At 44.2% G+C, this 19,427-nt stretch overlaps 1 long non-coding RNA gene across 1 annotated transcript in view; it reads left to right on the top strand.

The window, feature by feature from the left end:
- The first annotated feature begins 5,286 nt into the window (after nucleotides 1-5,286).
- LOC309366097 overlaps nucleotides 5,287-19,427 on the top strand; it is a 419,038-nt gene continuing 404,897 nt past the window's right edge. The window contains exons 1-2 of the long non-coding RNA XR_014166500.1: nucleotides 5,287-5,699; nucleotides 6,661-6,777. This is a non-coding gene — a long non-coding RNA (uncharacterized lncRNA). The remainder of the gene's footprint in view (nucleotides 5,700-6,660; nucleotides 6,778-19,427) is intronic.

Genomic DNA, 19,427 nt, shown 5'->3' on the forward strand with positions numbered 1-19,427 from the left:
CAAATTTTCTGGCTATAGTCTTTCTCAGCTATCAGCCAGGTGAGGAGGGGGTAAGGCCCACTCATTCGGCCAGGGGAAACAATCTCTTCATTGGCTATGAAACTTGCTGGGTTAGGTCCATAATGGAATCCTTCATCAGATTTTTACTCTTCTTAGATCCAGGACCTCTGGAATTAGAAAGGACTTGGGGATCATGCACACTAACTCTTCTAAACTCACAGCAATATAAATGACCACCATGGAACCTGCCTTGTGGCTCAGTCAGTATCCTCAACATTTCTGCTTTTGCAAAAGCCATGTATTCAATTTCCATTTCAATAATAAATATATTGTTAAATACTTTCCTCCTCCACCACCCCTTTTTAAGCAGCCAGATAGGAGAGGGAGCAGCCAATTCATACTGTTGTTCCACCTACAGCAGTTTCTCAGGGTCTCCGGCAGGGGAAATACCTGGGACTGAACCTGAGACCTTCTGCATTTCCAGCTGATGCTCCCTTCCTGTGCCCTCTTACCTGCAACAACGTGGAAGAGGATGAAGACCAGAGCAAAGCTCAGGTAGAGGAACCTCATGGCTGCAGTTTCCTGTGAGATCTCTGCCAAAGGGAAGGCACTCTAAGGCAGAAGGCAGTGGAGTTTGGATGGAACAAGGAGGTTCTCTCTACTTATAGTGTTGCAGCACCATATCCTGTAACTGTCAGCATAGCATCTGAACCCTCCAGGCCCCTTTCTCTTAAATCATCCTAGGCCATTTATTTATCTTGCACATTATCCTAAGATTTACCCATACAATCACCTTTCTCATATATTGACAATCTGTCCTGTGCTCCAGGCTACAAACAGGTATTTCATGCAACTCTCAGCATCCAAACTCTTCTCTCTTAACTCATCCTATGCAATTTATTCATCTTGGAGAACTTCCTAATATTTACCTGCAGAACAGCCTTTCTCCTGCTGTTTTCTTTCCATATCAGTTAACAGATTTCAGTTACCACTGTACCTACAAAGAAAGAATCTTTTCCATTGGCTTTTCTTCTGGTCTGCAGTTTTGGATTCATTTTTGCTTAATATGCTTGTTTCTGTGAGGCTTGTAATTTTATGTGCTCCTCCACTAATTTGTGCACCGCCCAAAAAACCACACACACCATACAAATTAGTGGTTTTGTTCCATCATTCATAATAAAGAAACACAAACAAGAACAACAGATGTAAAATAAAAATACAGAAATGACAAAGGGGCCCAAGTAAGTACAGTGGTACCTGGGTTTACATACGCTTCAGGTTACATAAGCTTCAGGTTACAGACTCTGCTCACCCAGAAATAGTACCTCAGGTTAAGAACTTTGCTTCAGGATGAGAACAGAAATCGTGCTCCTGCGGCGCGGCAGCAGCAGGAGGCCCCATTAGCTAAAGTGGTGCTTCAGGTTAAGAACAGTTTCAGGTTAAGAATGGACCTCCGGAACGATTTAAGTACTTAACCCGAGGTACCACTGTATTCTCTTAGTTAGTCAACAAAATCAGAAGATATGACAAGACACCTGTTAGTAGAAACCTTATTTATTATTAAATTATTAAATGGTTTTTTTCATTTATACCCTGTTTTTCAGGGGGGAAAGGCTCACCAAGTGGCGTATGTGCAATCTCTTTTTTAAAAAATGGCGCACAAGGAGGAAAGAACAGGGAGGGAAGAGGGAAACAAAAGGCAACTCAGGCATTTTCAGTTGAATGTGGGGGAACCATTTGAAGCATCTGTTGTGTTGAGCTATTTCAATTGCTTTTGCTTGATTTGCACATTGCAAAAAGCTGAAAGTCATTAAATATTGAGAGTAAACCTGATTTGCAATGGGGTTTGAATAATGTCGACTGCAACAGTTTAATTAACACTAGAAGCATATATACTTGATGTACTTCCAGGCATTGTACATAAGCCACTCTGGACGTTTTTGGCTGAAAAGCAGAGTACAACTGATCAAACAAATTTAAACAATGTTTCTACTAACCAGTTTCTCCTCACATTTTTGGAGTGTTTTTTTAAAATAGAATTGTTGTTCTTGTTTATATCTTTGGGACGATGGGATGAAGTCATTAATTTATGTGGTTGTTTGGGGGAGAATGGAGTCATAAAATGTATATAAAACTACATGCAACACAAAAACAAGCATGTTAAGCAAAATGCTTCTTGTCTAGGAATTGGTAAGGAGATCTGGTTTTCATTTTCATCTTCCTTTCCTGTCCTTTTCCGCTTGTGTGCCATGTTTTGTTTTGGTTTTTAAATTGTATGTAAACTACTCTGGGGGCCTTTTGACTGAAAAGCAGAGTTGTTGTTGTTGTTTAGTCGTTTAGTCGTGTCCGACTCTTTGTGACCCCATGGACCAGAGCACGCCAGGCACTTCTGTCTTCCACTGCCTCCCGCAGTTTGGTCAAACTCATGCTGGTAGCTTTGAGAACACTATCCAACCATCTCGTCCTCTGTCGTCCCCTTCTCCTTGTACCCTCAATCTGTCCCAACATCAGGGTCTTTTCCAGGGAATCTTCTCTTCCCATGAGGTGGCCAAAGTACTGGAGCCTCAGCTTCAGGATCCGTCCTTCCAGTGAGCACTCCGGGCTGATTTCCTTAAGAATGGAGAGGTTTGATCTTCTTGCAGCCCATGGGACTCTCAAGAGTCTCCTCCAGCACCAGAATTCAAAAGCATCAATTCTTCAGCGATCGGCCTTCTTTATGGTCCAGCTTTCACTTCCATACATCACTACTGGGAAAACCATAGCTTTTACTATACGGACATTTGTTGTCAAGGTGATGTCTCTACTTTTTAAGATGCTGTTTAGGTTTGTTGTTGCTTTTCTCCCAAGAAGAAGGTGTCTTTTAATTCTGTGACTGCTGTCACCATCTGCAGTGATCATGGAGCCCAAGAAAGTAAAAGCTCTCACTGCCTCCATTTCTTCCCCTTCTATTTGCCAGGAGGTGATGGGACTAGTGGCCATGATCTTCGTTTTTTTGATGTTGAGCTTCAGACCATATTTTGCGCTCTCCTCTTTCACCCTAAATAAAAGGTTATTTAATTCCTCCTCACTTTCTGCCATCAAGGTTGTGTCATCTGCATATCTGAGGTTGTTGATATTTCTTCTGACAATCTTAATTCTGGCTATGGATTCATCTAGCCCAGCCTTCTGCATATAAGTTAAATAAGCAGGGAGACAATATACAGCCTTGTCGTGCTCCTTTCCCAATTTTGAACTAATCAGTTTTTCCATATCCAGTTCTAACTGTAGCTTCTTGTCCCACATAGAGGTTTCTCAGGAGACAGATGAGGTGATCAGGCACTCCCATTTCTTTAAGAACTTGCCATAGTTTGCTGTGGTCGACACAGTCAAAGGCTTTTGCATAGTCAATGAAGCAGAAGTAGATGTCTTTTTGGAACTCTCTAGCTTTCTCCATAATCCAGTGCATGTTTGCAATTTGGTCTCTGGTTACTCTGCCTCTTCTAAATCTAGCTTGCACTTCTGGGAGTTCTTGGTCCACATACTGCTTGAGCCTTCCTTGCAGAAATTTAAGCATAACATTGCTAGCGTGTGGAAAAGCAGAGTACAACTGATCAAAAGAATTTAAACAATGTTTCTACTAACAGGTTTCTCCTCTCATCTTCTGGGTGTTGTTCTTGTTTGCGCTTATAACTTATGAATGATGGGATAAAGTAATTAATTTATGTGGGTATGGGGGGAAGCATATAATGGGGGCAATGTACATAAAACTATATGCATCACAATAGCAAGCATGTTAAGCAAACTGCAACCAAAAAGGTACAGACCAGGAGAAAAGCACACTGAAAAGTTTATTTCTTGGTAGGTATGGCAACTGCAGTCAAACTGAACAGTCCAACCCAAAGAGGTTGCATCAAACTGCATTACAGCCGAGCTCTTACCCAAAATTCCACTTCCTTTCTATCCAGGCTCCGTGAAGCTGGCAACAGCTTTTGTGAGATGACAGGAAAACTGTTAACTGATATGGAAAGAAAACAGCAGGAGAAAGGCTGTTCTGCAGGTAAATATTAGGAAGTTCTCCAAGATGAATAAATTGCATAGGATGCATTAAGAGAGAAGAGTTTGGATGCTGAGAGTTGCACGAAATACTTGTTTGTAGCCTGGAGCACAGGACAGATTGTCAATATATGAGAAAGGTGATTGTGTGGGTAAATCATAGGATGATGTGCAAGATAAATAAACAGCATAGGATGATTTAAGAGAAAGGGGCCTGGAGGGTTCAGATGCTATGCTGACAGTTACCGAATTTGGTACTGCAACACTATAAGTAGAGAGAACCTCCTTGTTCCATCCAAACTCCACTTCCTTCTGCCTTAGAGTGCCTTCCCTTTGGCAGAGATCTCACAGGAAACTGCTGCCATGAGGTTCCTCTACCTGAGCTTTACTCTGGTCTTCATCCTCTTCCACGTTGTTGCAGGTAAGAGGGCACAGGAAGGGAGCATCTGCTGGAAATGCAGAAGGTCTCAGGTTCAGTCCCAGGTATTTCCCCTGCCGGAGACCCTGAGAAACTGCTGTAGGTGGAACAACAGTATGAATTGGCTGCTCCCTATCCTATCTGGCTGCTTAAAAAGGGGTGGAGGAGGACGAAAGTATTTAACAATATATTTAATATTGCAATTGAATACATGGCTTTTGCAAAAGCAGAAATGTTCAGGATACAGACTGAGCCACAAGGCAGGTTCCATGGTGGTCATTTATATTGCTGAGAGTTTAGAAGATTTAGTGTGCATGATCCCCAAGTCCTTTCTAATTCCAGAGGTCCTGGATCTATGAAGAGTAAAAATCTGATGAAGGATTCCATTGTGGACGTAGCCCAGCAACTTTCTTTGTTAAAGAATGCCCACAGTTGCCACCTCAGGACCCCATCAGTATACCCAATGAAGAGATTGTTTCCCCTGGCCAAATGGGTGGGCCTTACCCCCTCCTCACCTGGCTGGTAGCTGAGAATGACTATAGCCAGCACATTTGGGTGTGAGCTGAGCAAAACACATTGGCAACACTACTGGGAAGATTACAGAAAAAACCATTCTCAGAGAGGGCGCAAATGGCAAGGTATTTCTGAAGCTCAGAACATCAGTAATTCTGATTGGCAGATGTTGAAAGCAAAGGGGGAACCTTCAGTAGAATGGATTGATGGATGACTTACTGGCCGGTTATGTGGGTCTGTGGGTGCATTATTTGCTTCCCCCCCTCACCTTCCATTAGCAACCTGTAAAATTTAGGTTTGGCAGCCATGCTGAAAAGATCCCAGGAGCAATAATCATCATCATAATGTTATGATTTATACACCACCCAAGTGGCTGGGTGCAGCTGAATGCCAGCACCCTTACAAGGTTCAGGAATCAGCTGGAGTGTTTGCAGAGAAGGAGGACCGATATGACCCTTGCTAATGTTGGCCAATGAAAAAGTAGTTAGCAGGTTGAGAGGCAGCAGAAGCCTGTAAAAGTTGGTCATCCCATTAAATACGCAGGGTTCTAGTTTGGAAAAAAAGTAGTTGGCAACCCCTTTGCCCCCTTGAAACGAATTTATTTCCCTTCTCTTTTACACAGAGCAATTTATATGTGAACTAGCAGGAGGAACTTGCCATTATTCAGCAACTGCAAAATGTGCCAATGGAGAAATTAAGGGGGTCTCCTGTGGCAGCAACGGAATCTGCTGCAGGGGTAAGAGATATCCACTGAGTTGTTTTGTTTTTGCAAAAGAGATAAATATGTAGTAAAGAAATATATATAAAAGGGTAAAGGTAAAGGACCCCTGGCAGTTAAGTCTAGTCGCAAACAACTCTGGGGTTGGGTGCTCAGCTAGCTTTACTGACCGAGGGAGCCCTCGTCTGTCTGCAGACAATTTTTCCAGGTCATGTGGCCAGCATGACTAAATGGATTTGCCATTCTGGCAAAACCAGAGTAGCGCACAGAAACGCTGTTTACCTTTCTGCTGCAGTAGTAGTACCTATTTATCAACTTGCACTTTGACATGCTTTTGAACTGCTAGGTTGGCAGAAGCTGGGACCGAGCAAAGGGAGCTCACCCCATCATGGGGATTCGAACCGCGACCTTCCGATCGGCAAGCCCAAGAGGCTCAGTGGTTTACCCCTCAGCACCACCCGCAACCCCATATATAAAGAAGACCTCCCCCCAAATCAACCATTCTATGTAAAATTGATGATGTCAGTCAAATTAGGACTTCCCATGCCTGACAATCCAAATCTGTAAAACTCCACCATGAGCTCACCAGCTGGCCTCGGGTAAACCAGGCTTTCACTCTCAGCCTCGATCTCCCCATCGGAATTATGGGACATAATAATACTGACTTGCTGGTACAGAAGGCTTTGAATATTTATTTACTCATTGCATTTATATCCCACCCTTTTCTCCATGGAGCTCAAGGTGCCTTCCTAATTTAATCCTCACAACAACCCGGAGAGGCCCAAGGAGACACTGTGAGCCTCATGATGAGGCTGGATTCGAAGGCTGGTCTCCCATTTCCTGGTCCAGGACCTCAGGCTCTCATACTTGGAAGTGCTATTCCAATGCTCAAAACAAAACATCAGTCAAATGAATGTTTATGTTTTGCACAAGAAGTCCTTCCAAATAATGACAATTTAATTCCCTCTCTTTTGCACAGCTGAAATTCCATTTTGTACATTCTCGGGAGGATTTTGCCAGGCCCCATTCACTAAGAAATGTACCTTTGGAGAGATTACAAACATCCCCTGTGGTCCTAATGAACGCTGCTGCAGGAGTAAGTGATACCCATGAGTTGGTCCCACTCACGTGTGAATTTTTGCTCATTTTTAATCCCAATTTCCTGATCTACACTCTACATCTTCACTGGAGGAAGCAGAAGCAGGGCTTTGTTTGTGCTAAAGGGAATAGTGGTCAATCACTTTATAAATCAGGACATATTAACCCTATTTTTAGATGTCTAAATTTGGATTCAGTGCTGATGCAGCACTTCTAGGTTCTGCATCTTCTTTTAAGCTTTAGAGCCTCAAGCTTTTCCTCTGTGCAAAGGGAATTTTGATAGCACAGATGTTCGTATGGGTGCAAACTGTGCAGGCTGCACTTCCCATGGGCAGTAAAAACTGGTGGCTCTTATCTAACTTTCCAAAATCTTAAGAGAACCCTCAGTAAATGAGGATGAGCCAGCCGTCTGCTGGTGCTGAAAGAATGCATATGTGATTTGGCAACAAAGAGTCCCACTTCATTCTGCACTCACCAGACCTCAGCTGAAGTATCAAAATACATCACAATATCCAGCATTAGAACCGGAGCTAGAAACCTCATGGTCCCTAAGGACCTGAACCAGAAGGGGAATTCTTGAATGCCAACAATGGTGATAGTTACGGGTAGGTAGCTGTGTTGGTCTGCCGTAGTCAAAACAAAACGAAAAAATTCCTTCCAGTAGCACCTTAGAGACCAAGTAAGTTTGTTATTGGTATGAGCTTTCGTGTGCATGCACACTTCTTCAGATACACACAATGGTGATAGTTCATACTGCCTCTTAGAAATACTGGAGAAATTGAGAAGCAACTGCAATCTGAGGCTGGAGATGAGAAATAATTTAATAGATCTATGCTAGCCTGTGATGGAATCCTCAAAGTCAGTGGCTGCCAGTGGCCCATCCTGACATCCAGGATGGGCCAGGAGATGTCAGCATTGATCTTGCAAATTCCACTGAGAACTCTTCTGCGGCTGGGCCTGCATGTCCTCTTCCCTTCTGCTACAGAGTCCTGCATTGCAGGGTGGGCTTAAATGTTCCATTGAGTCCTTCCAACACTACAATTCTATGATGCTCCCTCATCTCCTGAAGGTGAGCAATCCGACTCCAGGCTCATGAAAGTGCCATCAATTACAGATTTCCTTCTTTCTTTTATTCAGGACAATAATCAACGCAAGAGGAAAAGGGGGGCTCTGCCAGGAGGAACTCACCAAACGCTGCCCATCTGGTCTAACTCTTCCTGCTTACTGTGGCTTCAATGCACAGTGCTGTGCCCTTGAGTGACATCAGTGAGCAGCCTACATCCATAGGTATGAAAGCCTGATTGCTACGCTGATTCTTCCGGATCTTTGCTTGTGGAAGTGGGCCTGATCAATCCATTTGTGAAAGCAGTTCAGATGATCATCTAATTAAACACATATTAACCTGCAAATCTAAAATTGTATTTTTTTCATTTTTAAAAAATGCATTTATCACTAAATATGACTCTCCTCCGGTGGAAGTGCATCATATCTGCCCAAGATCCCTCTTCACTGAAATTCTCATCCCCGAGTCCCAGGAGGAGATAACTGCAGCCAATGCTTTTCATGCATGCAGGCAGAGCTTGGGTTTCGCTGCCCAGTTGTTTATGTGAACCTGGGTGGGATAGGCTGAACTCAACCCAGACTGGAGCCATGACCTAACTGGAGCTGATTATTAAGGAGCCACTGCCTTGTGGGTGCCCATAGGTCACTGGGAGTGGTATTTAATCCTGCTGAATACACATCAGGTTTATTGATTTCTATGGGTGTACTCTTAGTGGGACATAGGAACACATACCCATGCCACTTTCAATTTGTATGTTTAGACATTTCTCTCCCAACTTTCCCCAAGGAACTCAAGGCGATGTACATTGTTTTCTCCCATGAGCCCATGTCTCCCAGGTCTTAGACCAATACCGCGCTGGTGACGTTGCCCTTAGTTCCTTAGTCACCACTACCTAAGAGGCCCTCTGTCTGCTTCCCTGTAACCTGGCCTCTTCCAATGAAGGAACCGCCAGAAGGTTATTGGAAAAACGCCAGCCCGGGAGCAGTGCCAGCATCCCAGGCACCCGGGGCCTTTCTCTGGAGGTCACTCTCTGGCTGGAATCCCCCTCAGTCCAGAGAAACCATTGATAAGCGACCCCTCCTTCCTGAGAGGAGCACGCTAGCAATCTTCTGGCAATCCAACACAGAAGAAAGAGGACAGTCCGTAGTCTAACTGCTACGACCTCTGTCCAGTATATCTGAAGGAACGTCTCCTCCCCCATCGTTCTGCCCGGACACTGAGGTCCAGCTCCGAGGGCCTTCTGGCGGTTCCCTCACTGCAAGAGGGCAAGTTACAGGGAACCAGGCAGAGGGCCTTCTCGGTAGTGGCGCCCGCCCTGTGGAACGCCCTCCCATCAGATGTCAAAGCGATAAACATCTACCTGACATTCAGAAGACATCTGAAGGGAGCCCTGTTCAGGGAAGTTTTTAATATGTGACATTTTAGTGTATCTTTCATCTTTGTTGGAAGCCACCCAGAGTGGCTGGGGAAACCCAGACAGATGGGCGGGGTACAAATAAATTATTATTATTATTATTATTATTATTATTATTATTATTATTATTATTACTACTACTTTATTAAGACTGTACAAAATCATCAAAGTCAGCAGTGGAAAGGAGGAAAATGTTAGGAAAAATGTTAGGTTGGGGCAGGGGGCTCTGAAATGGATTGAGGAAAGAGTATCTTTTGGGGAGGGGAAAGAGACAGACAGAAATATATTTACATACCTTTATTTCTGTCTTTGCAGCAGTACAGAGAAAACATGTCTGCACTCTCTAAACACCAACAAAGAGAGAGATTAAGACTCCACCCATGTACTTCCAGTACAGGTCGGATGACACACTGAGCTAACATCCGGTGCTCAGTACAGTGAATGGACTGCCCCCTTTTCCATGGTACAGCCACAAACATCAACATCCTGTTTGGCTTTCCAGCCACCTGCTGCTCGCTGCATTGCTCCTTTTTCGTAACAAGCTGATGGTGAGGCAGGTCAGGCTGCCCCCCCCGGACCCATTAGCCATGCTTCCTCTGCCTGATACTGCCCCCACTGGAGGAGGAGGAGACAATGACAGTGAGTTGGAGAGGGGAAGCCTGAGCTCATTTGCCCGGGAGTATGGCACTGAAAGACGCACGTCCCAAGTTTAATTGGCAGAATGTTGGAGGGTCTGAGATTTTGTTATCTAACAATCCATCCATGTTCCCTGTGCTCATGTTTGGTTGTCTGCCTGAAATTCCAGTAAAATGGGCAAGCCTCCACTGTGTCATAGCTTAGAAACACTGAACAGAACAGAAACCTGGATTCCAGAAACAACTGAGCTAACCGTTTGCCAAATTTTCTTCCGGATCTTCTGTTATGGCTGCTGGTGCACAGAGATATCGGAGGACAGCCAATGCTAGCCCTGCTCAATATATTCTATAAATTGGGCAAAGTCGGTATTGCTTCATATAAGTAACAGTGACTTTATTTAAAACAAAAAAAATCCTTCCAGTAGCACCTTAAAGACCAACTAAGTCAGTTCTTGGTATGAGCTTTCGTGTGCATGCACACTTCTTCGAAGAAGTATCTGAAGAAGTGTGCATGCACACGAAAGCTCATACCAAGAACTGACTTAGTTGGTCTTTAAGGTGCTACTGGAAGGAATTTTTTTGTTTTGACTATGGCAGACCAACACGGCTACCTATCTGTAACAGTGACTTTATTTATTCAGCTAAGAACTATCAGTTCCATATTTGCAGAGAGTCAATTAGATATTTAGGTATAATCATACCAATGGATATTACCGAATTAGTAGCATGTAATTTAAACAAAGTAATCGATGACAACACCATTATTGGCCCCAACAACATCACACATACCATCTCGGGACTATTTAATTGCTCATCGTCTAACATTGTGTATGCCATCAAATGCCAAAAGTGTCCTTCAGCTCTCTATATTGGACAAACAGGCCAGACCTTATGCCAAAGAATAAACGGACATAAATCAGACATCAGGAATCACAAGACAGAGAAACCAGTAGGAGAACACTTCAATCTCCCAGGACATTCTATACAAGATCTCAAAGTAGCTGTTTTACTACAAAGGAATTTCAGAAATAGACTGGAAAGAGAAGCTGCTGAATTGCAACTTATTACCAAACTTAAAACCATGGAGAGACCTGGTCTGAACAAAGACCTTGGATTCTTATCTCATTATACATGACAAAGCCATTTTTCACCTTCTCACCCCTGGCTTTTTCCTGTAAGACCTATTGCAGTCGTTAAGAGTCGTCAACAGGCTCATCACAGCTATCTGCCAATCACCCAATCACCCACTTCTGAGTAATACCCCTCCCCACCTTCTCACTATATAGAAGGGTCTGGAAACTTCTGTTTCAGTGTAACTGAAGAAGTGTGCATGCACACGAAAGCTCATACCAAGAACTAACTTAGTTGGTCTTTAAGGTGCTACTGGAAGGAATTTTTTTTGTTTTGACTATGGCAGACCAACACGGCTACCTATCTGTAACTTACTAAAAATGTAATTATGAATTAAAAAATGAGGATTTGGCATTCAAAAAGGATATTGACCAGAGGGACAGAGGAGGGCTGTCAGATGATCAAGGCTCTGGAGACCAAAAGTCGCTCCTGGTGACTCATTAGATGACCTTGTTGAGGACTGGAATAACTGGCTCTTGGCAGCCATCGATGAGATCACACCTAAGCGCCCTCTGCGACCCTGTCGAAACCAGGCCACTTGGTTTACTGAGCAGCTCCGGAAAATGAAGTGGGATCTAATCCGGCTAGAGCGAGCATGGCGATGGACTCGTGACAGAGCTTTAAGATCACCTTATAGGACGCTTATGAAAGCCTAGGAGATGGCTATGAAAGCTGCTAAGAAATCTTACTTTGCAGCTTCCATTGCATCCGCTAGCTCTCACCCGGCACAACTTTTTAGAATAATTGGGTCCATAACGTCCTTAGGAGGACAATCAAATTTAAGCACAAATTCGACCCACAGCTGTGAGGCATTCGCGAGCTTTTTTGCAGAGAAAGTCCTGTTGCTCCGCTGTGACCTCGCTGCCAATATAGATACAGTGACTGAACTGGAGGCCCCTTGACTGACTTCAGGTCCAGTGTTGGACCATTTCGATCGTATACTTCCTGCTGATGTGGATAGATTCCTCCAAGTTGGTAGGCCCACCACCTGCTTCCTTGATCCGTGCCCATCTTGGCTGATTAGGGCGCGTCTAGATGTCTCGCGGTCCCCCCGGTTGAAATTATCAATTTATCCCTTGCCACGGGGACATTCCCAGGGGAACAGAAGGAAGCAGTGGTGTGTCCGCTCTTAAAGAAAACTTCACTAGATCCTTTAGACCTATCCAATTACTGCCCAGTTTCAAACCTTCCATATCTGGGTAGGGTAATTGGGAGAGCGGTTGCTGAACAGCTTGGTAGGTTTCTGGAGGAAACATCGGCTTTAGATCCATTTCAGTCCGGTTTCCATCCTGGTTTTGGGACCAAGACAGCTCTGGTTGCCCTAACAGATGATCTCCGTAGACAACTGGATCGAGGCGGGTCAGGACTGCTGATCCTTTTAGATTTGCCAGCAGCCTTTGACATGGTTGATCATGATCTTCTGGACCACCGCGTCACCAACGTGGGGATACAGGGCATAGCCCGTAAATGGCTGTGCTCTTTTAACTCTGGTTGGGGACAGAGGGTGGCACTAGGGAGGGAAATGTAGTCATGCCACTCCTTGGTGTGTGGAGTGCCGCAGGGCGCAATCCTCTCCCCGATGCTTTTTAACATCTTTAGGCGCCCCCTTGCCCAGATTGTCTGGAACTTTGGGCTGGGCTGTCACCAATATGCTGATGACACTCAGCTCTATCTGCTGATGGATGGCCACACCGACTTGGCCCCAAACACACTGACCAGATGTTTGGAAACTGTGGCTGGATGGTTTCGTGGGAGCTCATTGAAACTAAATGCTTTGAAGACAGAGGTCCTATGGCTGGGTCGAGGTGGCATGGGGATGAGGGACCAACTCCCTTCTCTTGCGGAGGCCCAATTAGTGCCATTGCCTTCTGTTAAGAGTTTGGGTGTAATCCGTGACGCCTCCCTTTCCATGGAGGCGCAGGTTACAGCAACAGCCAAGGCGACATTTTTCCACCTTCGCCGCATCAAGCAGTTGGTGCCTTACCTTTCCCGCCCCACCCTGGCTGCAGTGATCCATGCAACGGTCACCTCCAGGCTTGACTACTGTAATTCGCTCTACACGGGGTTGCCCTTGAAGCTGTCCCAGACACTCCAGCGGGTGCAGAATGCTGCAGTGAGGCTCCTCATGGGGTCTCTGCCATGAGAGCATATTCACACAGTGCTTTTCCAGCAGCACTGGCTCCTGGTGGAGTACAGGGTCAGATTTAAGGTGCTGGTTTTGACCTTTAAAGCACTTCACAGCCTAGGACCCTCGTACCTACGGCACCGCCTCTCCTGGTATGCCCCACGGAGAGCCTCAAGGTCCATAAATAGCAACACCCTAGTGGTCCCGGGCCCTAAGGAAGTTAGATTAGCTTCAACCAGAGCCAGGGCCTTTTCAACTCTGGCTCCGGCCTCATGGAACACTCCGCCTCATGAGACCAGGGCCCTGCAGGATCTGTTTTCTTTCTGCAGGGCCTGTAAGACAGAGTTGTTCCGCCTGGCCTTTGGCTCGGAGCCAGTTTGATTCCCTCCCCCTCTTTCTTTTTTCTTTTCCTTTCTCCTCCTGTGATGAGGCTACATTTTAATATCTTAATGTTCCATTATTTTAATGTTGTATTTTAATTTTGTTTTTAAGTTGCATTCATTCAACTTGTTTTTATTATTGCTTGTTAGCCGCCCTGAGCCCGGCCTTGGCTGGGGAGGGCGGGGTATAAATAAAAATTATTATTATTATTATTATTATTTGGAAGACAGCTGAAGGAGTTGGGTATGTTGAGCCTGCAAATGAGGAGACTGAGAGGAGATATGATAGCCATCTCAAGGGCTGTCACATGGAAGAGGGAGCAAGCTTGTTTTCTCCTGCCTTGGAGGGTAGGACTCTAACCAATCGGTTCAAGATACAAGAAAAGGGATTCTAACTAGATATATGGGGGAAAATTAATGAAAGTAAGATCTTAACTCAAGGTACTATTTCTGGGTTAGCGGAGTCTATAACCTGAAGCGTATGTAACCTGAAGTGTATGTGACCCCAGGTACCACTGTAGATACTTGGGCTTCTTTCTCATTTCTGCATTTTTAATTTTATTTTACATCTGTTGTTCTTGTTTGTGTTTCTTTATTATGAATGATGGAACAAAACCACTAATTTGTATGGTGTGTGTTTTTTTGGGGGGTCATAAAATAGGGGAGGAGCACATAAAAATGCAAGCATCACAGAAACAAGCATATTAAGCAAAAATGAATCCAAAACTGCAGACCAGAAGGAAAGAAAATGGAAAAGTTTCTTTCTTTGTAGGTACAGTGGTACTTTGGTTCCAAAATACCTTTGTACTGAAACAACTTGGAACCCAAACGATGCAAACCTGGAAGTAAGTGTTCCGGATGGTGAACCTTTTTCAGAAGCCAAAGGTGCTCCGTTTTGAGTGTTATACTTCCGTTTTGACTGCAACACTTCCGTTTTGAGTCCAACACTTCTGTTTTAATGGTTATGCTTCCGATTTGAGTGCTGCACTTCTGTTTTGAGTGTTACGCTGAGGTCTGTCTGTTTTTGATATTTATTTTGTGTCTTTGTTTTTGCGGCTCTTTTTGTTTTGTTTTTGTGACTGTGTGTAACCCAGTTCAGCTATTGATTGTGTGACAGCAGTACAGTGTTTATTGCTTTCATTTTATGGATCAATGGTCTCGTTAGATAGTAAAATTCACGTTAAATTGCTGTTTTAGGGCTTGTTTTTAGAAGTTTGGAATGGATTAAACCATTACTTCCATTACTTGCATTACTTTCTATGGGAATGTGCTCCTTGGTTTTCGAATGCTTTGGTTTTGGAATGGACGTCTGGAACAAACTGAGTATGAGAACCAAAGTACCACTGTATTGCAATTGCGCTAAATTGCAAATCTCCTAAACAACATTCTGCTTCCTTTCCATCCAGGCGCCGTGAACGTGGCAGCTGATTCTATGAGATGACGGGAAATCTGTTAATTGATATGGAATGGGGAAAACCGCACCCGAAGTACAGCACACGTTGTGATTGTTTGAGAAAGGATGTTCTTCAGGTAAATCCTAGGAAGTTCTCCAAGATGAACAAATTGCCGATGATGAGTTAAGAAAAAAGAGGCCTGGATGGTTCAAATGCTGACAATTGCAGGAAATACCTGCTTGCAGCACTTCCCACTCAGATGCACAAATGTGTGTTTCAGCATCTTTTTGGAACGACAACACTATAAGTAAAGAGAACCTCCTTGTTCCATCCAAACTCCACTTCCTTCTGCCTTAGAGTGCCTTCCCTTTGGCAGAGATCTCAGAAGAAACTGCAGCCATGAGGTTCCTTTACCTGAGCTTTACTCTGGTCTTCATCATCTTCCACGTTGTTGCAGGTAAGAGGGCACAGGGAGGGAGCATCTGCTGAAAATGCAGAAGGTCTCAGGTTGAGTCCCAGGTATTTCCCCATCCAGAAACCCTGAAGAACTGTTGTGTGTCAGTGTAGACCATTCTCTCTTATGTGTAGTATAATTCTTTATTATTTTCCCCAAAACATATTCACAATGATATTCCTATCAAATAGTCACATTGTTTCATAAATTGACTTCCCACCCCCACAGAGAGCCCTGTGTAGTGTAGTGGATAAGAGCAGTGGACTCGTAATCTGGTGAACCGGGTTCGCTTCCCCACTCCTCCACATGCAGCTGCTGGGTGACATTGGGCTAGTCACACTTCTCTGAAATCTCTCAGCCCCACTCACCTCATAGAGTGTTTGTTGTGGGGGAGGAAGGGAAAGGAGAATGTTAGCCGCTTTGAGACACCTTCGGGTAGTGATAGAGCGGGTATGAAATCCAAACTCCTCCTCCTCCACTTCTTCAATGCTTCTACTCAAACATTTTCTACTGCATTATATCTTTATCTATTACAAAAAAAATCTGTACTAAAGTTATTTTATTATTTTTCCTCCACGGCTTTTATCCTGCCCACAATTTCATCTGACTACAATTTCTTTTTTAAGTCCACAAAAGGCCTCCATTCTTCCATTCATCACTGTGATCTCTTAATTTCTGTGCATATGATATTCTAGCTACTGTACATAAATAGTTTCAGGCTTTTGGGGAATAGCCCATTTCTACATTTTCTTCATTTCATTATATATTGTTTTCCCAAAACCTTTAGCTTTTTTGCATGTCCACCACATATAGAAGAATGAGCCATCTATTTGCTTACATTTCCAACATTTACTTCACACATTTTTATACATCTTGCCCAGTTTATTTGGCATTCAATAAGACCTGTACCTCATTTTAAAATGATTTTCTATAAGTGTATAAGGAGCAGTAAATTTCATTTCCTTTTCCCCATTACTTCTTTTCCAAGATTGATGCAGATGGTAGATCATTTTGGTCAAACTTCTTCATATTCTATAAATTGGGCAAAGTCAGAGTTACTTCCTGGAAGTAAAGGTGCCTTTATTGATTCAGCTAAGAATTATCAGTTCCATATTTGCAGAGAATCAATTAGATATTTAGGTATAATCATACCAAAGGATATTACCCAATTAGCAGTATGTAATATAAACAAAGTACCTCCACCTAAACATTAGGAAGAACTTCCTGACAGTAAGAGCTGTTCGACAGTGGAATTTGCTGCCAAGGAGTGTGGTGGATTCTCCTTCTTTGGAGGTCTTTAAGCAGAGGCTTGACAACCATATGTCAGGAGTGCTCTGATGGTGTTTCCTGCTTGGCAGGGGGTTGGACTCGATGGCCCTTGTGGTCTCTTCCAACTCTATGATTCTATGATTCATGTCAGCAGCACTGGGTGGCTTAGAAACAGTCCTAGGCTTAATGCCTGAAGCGTGACTCATCTCCTTCCTCTAAGGAATCTGTGTATGTGCAGAGGCAGGTATAAAGGCAAGGCTTCATTCAGCAGCATTCACAGGTATTCATCAGTGCTCTGATGGTGTTTCCTGCTTGGCAGGGAGTTGGACTCAATGGCCCTTGTGGTCTCTTCCAACTCTATGATTCTATGACCTAATGAGGTTTCTTTATATAGTGATAGAATTATAGAATCAGAGAATTGCAAGGGACCCTGAGGATCATCTACTCCAGCCCCCTGGAATGCAGGAATCTCAACTAAAGCACCCCTGACAGATGGCCACCCAACCTCTGCTTAATAACCTCCAAGGAAGGAGCGTCCACAACCTCCTGAGGGAGACCGTTCCACTGTTGAACAGATCTTACTTTCATTAATCCCCCCCCCCCCATATATCTAGTCAGAATCCCTTTTCTTGTATCTTGAACTGATTGGTTAGAGTCCTACCCTCCAAGGCAGGAGAAAACAAGCTTGCTCCCTCTTCCATGTGGCAGCCCTTGAGATGGCTATCATATCGCCTCTCAGTCTCCTCATTGGCAGGCTCAACATACCTAGCTCCTTCAGCCATCTTCCACATAAGGTTCGGTCTCCAGAGCCTTGACCATTGGACAGCCCTCCTCTGCTCTTCTGGTCAAATTGATAATTACATTTTTAGTAAGGATATTCTTGGAGTTGCATAACCCCTTAATTTCCTAATTAAGGAATTCCTTTTCTGGGAATATTTACTACATATATGAACTGGAATTCTACTCGCACTATAGATTATTCTGGGAATAATGTTCGTTTAAGAGTATTAACCCTTCTGCACAAGGGCAGGTTAAATGACTCCCATCTATTAATATATAAAGAAAACTCATTGATTACTTTGGTTAAATTACATGCTACTAATTCGGTGATATACATTGGTATGATTATACCTAAATATCTAATTGACTCTCTGCAAATATGGAACTGATAGTTCTTAGCTAAATAAATAAAGTCACTGTTACTTATATGAAGCGAAACAGACTTTGCCCAATTTATAGTATACCTTGAGCAGGGCTAGCATTGGCTGTCCTCCGATGTCTCTGTGCACCAGCAGCCATAACAAAAGATCCGGAAGTAAATTTGGCAAACAGCTAGTTCAGCTGTTTCTGGAATCCAGGTTTCTGTTCTGTTCAGTGTTTCTAAGCTAAGACACAGCAGAGGCTTGCCCATTTTACTGGAATTTCGGGCAGACAACCAAACATTAGCACAGGGAACATGGATGGATTGTTAGATAACAAAATCTCTGACCCTCCTACATTCTGCCAATTAAACTTGGGACTTGCGTCTTTCAGTGCCATACTCCCGGGTAAATGAGCTGGGGCTTCCCCTCTTCAGCCCCCTGTTGTTGTTGTCTCCTCCTCCTCCAGTGGGGGCAGCATTGGGCAGAGGAAGCATGGCTAATGGGTCCGGGGGGGGGGGGGACACAGCCTGACCTGCATCACCAGCAGCTCCCCTCCTCCTCTGCTTCCATGGAGTAAAGCGCAGCTGCCTTATTTTCCCCAAAGACATTTGTCTTTGGGTGCTGAGCTCTCACAAGAACCAGCTGACTGGCGAAGGAGCTCAGCATAAAAAACGGGACATACAATCAGAAACTGGCTTAGCTTCTGTAATTCCGGGATGTCCAGTTGAATCAGGGCTGTTGATGGATAAGCAATCTTGTCTTGAGATCAGGCATAGCAGACCTGTGACCCTCCGATTGTTGTTGGACTACACTTCCCATCATCCATAAACTGCAATTCCCACAAGCCCTGGTATATTCTGAGTGGGTTGAAGACAAAGGGAGAGGGGGAGGAAATTATAAGCAGCATGAGGATGAGCTGAGCCCACTCAAGGTAGCCACCGACACTACCTCCCTGCCCCCCCAAAGGTGTTACGATATGAAGGCAACGCAGCTGTAAACTGGTAGCTTGAAATCATCACATGATGTGGCTAGCTGTGGGAAAGAATCTTCCTGGACGTTCAAAGGCTTCAAGAGTTTGTGTTCTGAGTGTAATATGAGACCTTCCTGTTGTGTATGTGTGGGAAGTCTTTGTCACTTGCTTGCTGAAGTCTGAACTGATCGGACATGTTTTCTGTAGTGCTGCAAATTCAGAAATAAAGAGATGTAAAAGGATTTCTGACTATCTCCTTTCCCTGCTAGGGAAGCAAGGAGGGAGGGGGTGTGCATTTTCCACGCTGGGAAATGTCCTCTATTGAGATCTATCCTGGACTTGCAGGGATTGCAGCCAGGGCAGATCACCGGTAAGCAAGCCGGGAGTCTGGGAGAGTTGCCAGCCTCTCCCTAAGAGGCTTGTTTTCCAACAAAAGGCACCCTTTCCTCAGTCCATTTCAGTGCCCCCTGCCCCAACCTAGTTTCCTAACATTGTTTCTCCTTTCCACTGCTGTTTTCTTTCTTCTCCCTGGAGTCTTCCAAACCAGTCAATAATCCCATTGTGGAAATATACCTGAAGAAGCATCTCTACCCTCATCATTCAGCCCCGACACGGAGGTCCAGCCCCAAGGACCTTCTGGCAGTTCCTTCATTGGGAGAGGCGAGGTAACA

Source organism: Podarcis melisellensis (assembly GCF_964234715.1).
Source record: "Podarcis melisellensis genome assembly, chromosome: 3".
NCBI classification, from domain to species: domain Eukaryota; kingdom Metazoa; phylum Chordata; class Lepidosauria; order Squamata; family Lacertidae; genus Podarcis; species Podarcis melisellensis.